Source organism: Ceratotherium simum, chromosome 5 (genome assembly GCF_057802395.1).
Source record: "Ceratotherium simum simum isolate JZ-2026a chromosome 5, ASM5780239v1, whole genome shotgun sequence".
NCBI classification, from domain to species: domain Eukaryota; kingdom Metazoa; phylum Chordata; class Mammalia; order Perissodactyla; family Rhinocerotidae; genus Ceratotherium; species Ceratotherium simum.
This window is the reverse complement of record NC_141904.1, coordinates 2585650-2593951: the sequence shown is the minus strand read 5'-3', so window position 1 is coordinate 2593951 and position 8302 is coordinate 2585650. Positions and strand designations below refer to the sequence as shown.

At 42.1% G+C, this 8302-nt stretch overlaps 1 long non-coding RNA gene across 1 annotated transcript; it reads left to right on the top strand.

Moving 5' to 3' along the window:
* Positions 1 to 2838: 2838 nt before the first annotated feature.
* LOC147916948 (uncharacterized) lies at positions 2839 to 7877 on the top strand. The gene is made up of 3 exons (XR_015552344.1): positions 2839 to 2997; positions 5742 to 5847; positions 7517 to 7877. It is a non-coding gene; the product is annotated as an uncharacterized LOC147916948 (long non-coding RNA).
* The last annotated feature ends 425 nt before the right edge of the window (positions 7878 to 8302 follow it).

Sequence of the window (8302 nt, the reverse complement as noted above, 5' to 3'; positions counted from 1 at the left end):
CAGCAGCTGGAGGGCTCAGGGTGTGCACTGGGTGGTGGGGTGGGGTGTGGAGGCACTCGCAAGGGTTGGTACTGTGCCCAGGGGAATATGGCATTAAACAGCAAAAATAGAACACCATGATAAATCAAGAGAGAGACCATGGAGGAAGGAAAATGTTTCATATTTTAGTACCCTTAAAGGCACATTTTCCTTTTCCACTGGGCCCCACAAATTATTTAGCTGCCCTGGGAGGAAACGGGTTACACTGTTATATGGTCCAGGCAGGGGCCCAGGGTGAGAGGAATAGCATGATTTCTTCTTACTCTGCGTTGGGTCTCCTGAGTTTCACCAGCTCCAACATGACGGTTCAAAAATACCACCGTGGACATTACATTATATTTAGAAGTTCCCAGTCAGTTTCACTTTCTTCCACCAAACTGTGTGCTCCTTAAGGGCGGATTATCTTTATGATTAAGTAAGGCATGATTTCAGCCCTAAAAGAGGAGAAAATAATGAGTCCGTAAAAAATGTTTATTAAAAACAGAAGAGTGAAAATGGTGAAAAGCCTCATGGAAGGCTGTGTGTGTGTGTGTGTTGGTTTAATAAACGTGTGTGATCTAATTGAGGGTCACTACAGTAGTGGAAGCTCCCACCTCCCTTACACTAGATGCCCAGATCCTATTTTCATCCTGGAAGTTGTTACCTAATCAGAGAGAGGTCAGGAGAATTAAGATGTTACTGATAAAGCTTCAGCTCTCCCTTCTCGAAATTCAATAGAATGCCCACACAGCTGGAAAAAAGCTCACATTTGAGGAGCTTCTGGGAGGGAAAAATCTGCTCCCTTCATTATCTACCCAAGAAATAAAGGGCTGAGGAGAGAAAATGAAGGGAATTTGGTTCTTTTCAGATAAAAATGTCGTTATTTTTGTGTTTGCTATAACGATTATTTTCTTTCCTACTGCTTAAGATTTTAAACTATTAAGATATGACTTCAGCAACAAGTGTAAAACATCCTGACAAACCATACCTCACTTAACACCGTCCCTGCAGCCTCATCACTTATTATTTTGTGGTTTCACTGGGTCCCTGTTGAATCAGACCAAAAGAATAGCAAAAGGATTTCATGTCAGTAAAGGAGGAAAAGATAAGTAAGTTAAGGACAAAGACAGTGTTATCTAAAAATTGGTGTAGTCAGAGGCATAGAGCAAACACCAGGAGGACCCGGAAAAGGGCCTTTGCAGGCAACGTTTATTGGAATTTTTGAGGTAAAGAGAGTGTGATAAAACCTTTAAACAAGACAAAGAGATTAAGGTGCGTGCCCTGGGAACCCTAAGGAGAAATGCGGAGGGAGTGGAAGAAGTTGCTACAGAGCCCAAGACGCATTTCCAGCCCTTTTGGTAACTCACAGGAGAGAGAACGCTTGTGGTGGATCCCTGCGGCTCGTGACTCTGGGGCAAGTTTTAACCTCTCACATTCTTAATTTCCTTATCCATGAAAAGGGACTGATAACAACAGTACTTGCCTCATAAATTGTTGTTAAAGATTAGAAATAATTAATGCTTTTAGAAGACTTAGCTCAGTGTCTGGCATGTATCAAACTCATCAGATGTTATCTGTTATTATGAAAGGCAAGGATTAGTGAGAAAACGCTGGAGACTGCCTGGGTTTTGGTGGAACTGAACCTGAGAGCAGGTTTTTAGTTCGTCAGCTCTATAATAATTGGAAGCTAAACGCTTCCACTTACGTTCACCGACAGCTCTCTCTCTTTCCAACATTTTTTTCCCGGTCCAAGTTCAACAACACTGAGCAAGTTCCTTTTTCTCTGAGGCTTTGTGTATATATGTACTTAGGGAAACAATGTATTTCCAAGTACGTCTGACTTTGTTTTCAATTACATGCTTGCACATCTATCTTTTAAAGAAACAGGTAGTAAATGGCAATAGTCTCAAATGATAGGAATTTTTTTTCATGAAAAGGGTAAGACTTGGCTTACAGATATTTAAATGAGCTCAAACTCTACCAGATTGAGGTCTCTACTATAAGTCCTTCCTCTGTTTTACCTTGGGAGTCTCCTCAAACATGCACCTAAATGCCTTAACTTTACTTTTAACAGCCATGCCCAATGGGTATGATTGTAAAAGAAACAGTGATTAGTTACCCCTTTGAAGGAGCAGTTTGAATTGAAAAGTTTATAAAGGGATTGAAAACAGTTCTGTTTAATCACTACTGTTGCCATTTAGGGATGGCGAAATCAGATATCAACTTTGTTCTTTGAGAAAAGATGGAGCCTCTTGAGAGGAGCCAGGAGCGCTATCAGAATTTTAGGACAGCCTGACCCAGATAACTTCTAGAACTAAAATCTTTGTTATTCTCTATACTATTATTAAAATGAAAGTTGTAAAATTCTCTAAAGGCCAACATAATGACTGATGTTTACACCTATAGCTCCAAGTGACAAAGGGCTGTAGCTTATAGAAATAAAGGCAAAACAGCCTTTCCGTATGCTCTTGTGATATTGATGAACTAGAAAAGGAGGGGGGTCTCATGTTATATTATGTATTTTCTAAATTACCCATGATTTAAAAGAAATCGATTCTTTTGTCACAATGAAGAAAGTGGCTGTGGTTTTCCTTCACTAAAAAGTATGTGAGTTCACTGCTGATGTCTTTGTAAACACAGACTGAGGGTTGCAGTCCATCTTCGTGTAATTCACTAGGCGCAGGCGTTGTTGTCTCAGAACAGAGGCCAGAGCTGACATCACCACCCTTTCCTCAAAGGGCTCCAGCTGGACGTGCTGCAGGGTGTGTGCCCTGACTCCATGCTCAGCATCAGGGTCAAAGCGAAGGGAGGTCTGACAATGATTCCATTGTGAGCTCGTCACGGAAATGCCATGACGATTCTCTCTCAAGCTCGGTGTACGCAGTGCCAGCACCCATCCCTCTCCTTCCCAGTGAGGTCCTGTATCCAGCTTTATAATGCAACCCAGAAGCATGATGGAGAGGAAGAATGAGGGGGAACGTAAGTCAAACAGTCAATATCCTGTTCTATTACATCCTAAAGTGGTGAATCTTACTTTTCCTGCTTCTGTAATTTCTGCCGTCTAGTCTAAAATCTTAGAACAGAACAAACCTAACTGTCATTTTACGTGTAAGGTAATGGGGACACGTAGCGTTCAAAGACCCGGCTCTCGGAGCAGAAATCAGGCGTTCCTTAACCTAGTCAGACTCTGACTACTGTATATTATTTTGGAACCCTTAACACACTCTAAATCTGTCTCGGTTGAGTAGAACTTATCTGTCTGTGTACAGTATCAAGACATAAAATGTACAGTTGGGATCTTTCTTGAGATAAACTGTCAGGAAAAATGTGAAAAACTTTGAAATGGGCAAAAGAATGATTGAGTGTTTTGTTAGGGTCATCTTTCCCTTTCATTGTCTACAAACTATTTTACAACTCTAATAATAATACAAAACATTTTTTATCCATAGAAATACAAATGAATTGTGTGTGTGGAACTTCATTCATTCTTGCCAGGTGGACACCGCGAGTCTCACATCTGTCTGCATATTCATGTGCATATGCTCCTGAGGACCTCCACGTGTGTGTTCTGAGGATTCTCCTCTGACTGGATTGTAACATCTTAATGGTTCCTTCATTATCTACTGAGTTAAATAAAATATTTGATACACATTTGCTTTATATTTGCATGACAATTATGGTTTTACCTTTTTTTAAAAAAAAAATCCTTTATCAAGAGCTTTAAACAGTTGACAGACTCTTTGTTCTTTCTTTGAATTACAAGCCCATAGGTAGAGAAACCCTCCACAAAATTAGCAACGTTCTGACTTGCTTAATAGATTATTAACCAATATTTCCATCTTTGGTGTTCAAAGATAGTCTTAAAGATAATGAGATAATGTGTTAATATGCTTTGGAAGCTGCAAATCTGGGGTCACTGGTCTATGCGGAGTCAGGTTAAGATGGAGAAGACCGTGAGGAGCTCTGGCTAACAGTGCTGGGGGTGCATTCAAGTCAATGTGGCTCTCAAAAGAACACAAGCCTCTTCAACTTAATGAAGGATGAGGCTAAAGGTAAATAGCTCAGATAATGGTTAAATTGGTTCATTTGGACTGTAGCAAGAATGTCTCTCTCTCCTTTCCTAGTATAATGCTGTCCTAAATGGCTCCCTACCTGACTGTTTTGTCTCATGGTTGACTCTAAAACAATGATAAATACTTGAGGAAACATAAAACCAATAAAATAATAACATCATTTCTTGGAAAGTTACTATTCACAAACACTTTGCATTTATTACCAGAGTTATTCCTCACAGCAACTCTATCTGGAAGGCATTATTACCTACATTCTACACATGAGAAAACCAGCTCTCAAAAAGGCTGAATAACCTGCCCCAAAGCATTCATCTAGTAAGTGACGAAGCTGGGATTTGAACCCTTTTTTGTTTTACGCCGAAGCCAGTGAGTTTAGCCATTACGTAATAAGGAGCCTGTGCAGCGGGGCTCTGGAGTTCTACTCTCCGGCTCAACTACTTCAGTTCCCTGTAAGACCACAGCCACGTAGGAGAAGAAGAAGAAAAGAGGACCAGGGAGAAGACTGAAATGGAAAGTTCTGAAATCCAAGAGGGGACCGTGAAACTGTATGGGGACGGAGGGAGGAGAAGAGAGAATTCCAGGAGGAATGGAAGGATCGACTATGTCAAAGAGTATCAGGATGTCAACCGATACAATTAGAGTTTGTGAGGAGCAATAGTAGGTGACCGTTGGCCACCTCAGGAGGAGTGGGGCAGAAACCAGAGAGCAGTCTGTTGAAGGGAGACAGAATGTGCAGATGGAATGTGGGGACACAGAAGAAAGAAACTGAAGACACAGGACAGGGAGAAGACGCTGATGAAACTCCCTAAGAGACCTCAGGCAAGTAGAAAAGACCATCTACAAAAGAGAGCGAGAGACGCACGAGCCTTGGAGATGAGAAGGGAAAACACCCGGCCAGCTTCCATTCCTCCGTGACACAGGGGAGAAGGGTGCTGCTGGAGCAAGGGAGTGGGTGTGACGGCAGCACGGAAAGCACAGGACAGCTGGACAGCCTCCCGACGGCCGTGACTCGCCACGGTGAGGGATGCCAGAGCCCACTTACGGCGAGCGCGTGACCAGTCGGCCGGGCAGGGCTGCCGGCCAGCTGTGCGTGGGCGTCTGGAGCAGGGCCCACCTGCCTGGTGGTGCTTCCTCCAGGAGGACGCCGGGTCCCAGGACACCGGACTGTGCTAAGCTTGGAGCTCAGGAGGTGACGTAGGCGAGCTGTAGGGAAGGGCGAGGTGTGGAGGGAAAGGCAGTGCTAGCGAAAGTGACTGCAGTGAAGGAGGAGGACGAGGGACGTGTCCTGGCGCATGTGAAACCGCTGAGCCTGGTCGGGTCCTGAGCTGGTCCAACGGGAGGAGAACCAAGCCATGAGGGCTTCTGGAGGAGGAGGAACCGGGATGATAAAGCGCCTTAGCTCAGATTTCATCTAGAGGGCCAGGTGAGCATGCACAGGACATTGCTGATGAAACGCTGGAAAACTCCCTCTGTGTCTCAACCTGAAAATGTGAAAGTGAATAAATTATGAAATATTAATTTTTTATCCTAGTAGAAGCCATTTTAAATAGACTTCTTTCCAGCTATTTCTGAAATAGCATTAGTGTTTAGAGAACTTATAAATAAAGAGCAGTCTGTAGAAGTTTCTTATTACTTCTTTTTATATTTCAGATCATCAATGTCTTTTTAGTCTGTGTACGCTTCATTTAGAGGTGATGCAAATCGTCTACGCCACACCAAGCAACGCTGTAGTTGAAAGCATGTTTGCACAATGCTTGTAAGTGATGTCTTTACAGAATCTACCTAACAGCACGAAAGCAGAATAAGACAGCACCATGCAAATTGCAATGAATGTTTAAATTTGTGATCATAATCTATTTCATTTCTAGACTTGATCGAGAGTAATAGAAAACTATCAGTTGCCTATTCATGCAGAAAAAAAGTTTGTGCCAGTCATCTCTCTGATTCTCATGTTAATAGCTGGTAGAAAACAAGAGGGGGGAAGCAATTTTGATAACTAGATGAAATTAATTTATTACCAGTTGTTAACACTTTTGTGTGTTTGATACATTTTAGCCTAGTGTTACCTAACTTATTTATTTAAAAAAAGATCACAAAAACTTTAAAATATTTGAAAGAAATTTGTTGTTACTTAAGGAGAAGGCAAGGGCTTTATTTTTCTTTATTTTCCTCTCAGCCCTTTAAGGACTCAGTATTAGTTGGTTTTCTATGTTAGCAGAGATATAGACTCTATAAACAAGACAAAATCTTGATCTTAATATTTTGCTGAAATCAGCCAAGAAGGTGAGACGTCAAATTGGTTTGTCTTGAACCTGCTTAAATTCTCATCCTTGAGGAAATATTAAGTTAAAGCATCTACTTGGAAAGCTTGTAAGATAATTTGAGAGGAGAAAAGGCTGGAGGGATCAGGGGAAGTGTTAATGATGGGCTCACTGAGATGGAGTTGGCAGTGGTGCTCTGCAAATCAATGGTGAGTCATAAGGCTAATGTCTGTACACAGTCTATTAAGCTCCTCTCTCTGTGTCATGCTCAGCATTTTCTCTTCCATTTTCCTATCTGGAAATAATACTATGATCGGCTAATGCACCTTGCTGCAAGAGGCAAGAGAGACTTCAGGGATTTGAGATATGATAATGCCTTTGATCGTTGCACAGATGAATTTTCTGTGCACTTTGCCTAAAGTAAACTGGCCTAACCCCAAAAGATTAACTTTTGATAAATATTAGTTTCAAACTTTTATTTTCATCTCGATATTTTGAGTTATAATGATATAATTTTAATCATCTGTTTTCCTATTCAAACCCAAATGAAAAGGAATAAAAATGAAACAAATGCAGGGAATCACATCAGAGCTGAAGGAAGTTAGATGGAATTTGAAAACCTTCTAAATACTTAGTCATGTTTGATTACTTTAGTAAGATCTTAGTTTAGTAATTTTTTTTTTTTGTGAGGAAGATCAGCCCAGAGCTAACATCTGCCAATCCTCCTCTTTTTTTTTTTTTTTTCGCTGAAGACGACTGGCCCTGGGCTAACATCGGTGCCCATCTTCCTCCACTCTATATGGGATGCCACCACAGCATGGCCCGACCAGCAGTGCACCAGTGCACACCCGGGATCCGAACCCCGGGCCACCGCAGTGGAGTGTGCACCCAACCCCTACACCACCAGGCTGGCCCCTAGTTTAGTAATATTTTAAAATAAAACATTTTTAAATGGGGTATTCTTTTTTCTTTATATTTTTTCTTTTCTAATCCAGTGTATGTGATACCAGCTCAACACAAGGTTGAGGGAAGCCATATTGTAGAAAAGAAACCCTATTGTAACTTTGAATGGCCTCTGATTAACTAGCCCAGACATGCTCTGTGGATTTTATGGCTCCTCCCAGTCACTGTAAGTTGATAACTTTGTTCTCTTGAGTTTCTTAGAACTGTGGTGACCCCTGAACAGAGAGTCTGCTGATAGCCATCATCAATGACAACTGAAAGATAAGGGTACAGGGCGTTGCTCTGGTGTCTGATGCATATCCAGCAAAACCAAAGGCTGTCAAGAACTAAGACCAGATGGATGCCTCCACCCGGAGATCAGATGGATGCCCCTCACTGAGAGTAAATGTCTGCCTCCGCCCAGAGACCAGATGCCTCCCCCACCCGGAGACCAGCCCCCTGTATAACTGACCAGTTATCTTTGTTCTGTAAGAAGGTTTTTTCGGACATTAGTCAGCCATCTTCCCTCTTGCTAGCAAGCTGTAATAAAAAGTCCTTTCTCTGCTATCTCCTTGCCTCTTGACTACTGGCATGTCTTGCGGCGAGCTGATGACCCCCTTTTTGGGCGGTAGCATATGTATATGGTAACCACTGGGGCTGAACCCTGCTCCAGGTCAGAACTGCATCAAGAAAAGCTGGTTTTCATCATTTTCTGCTTTCCCCATTGTTATCCTTCCTGGTACTCCATTATATGTGAACATTATATAAACGTAAATATCTTAACACCACTCGAATTAATATAGTTGAACATTAAGTTGCTAATCATTTTTTTTCTGGGAAAATGTATGTGTTCTGGGAAGTCATATTTTAAAGAAAGGTTTCTCAAAGTTTATTTTTTAGCCTTTTCTCTGTGTGGCTGGCCCATAGCCCGCCCTCTAGCAGCTAGCTGTCTGCTGCTGGTCCTGATGCAGAATGGCAGGTCTTGCTGGGAGTCAGGTGGGAGGGGGG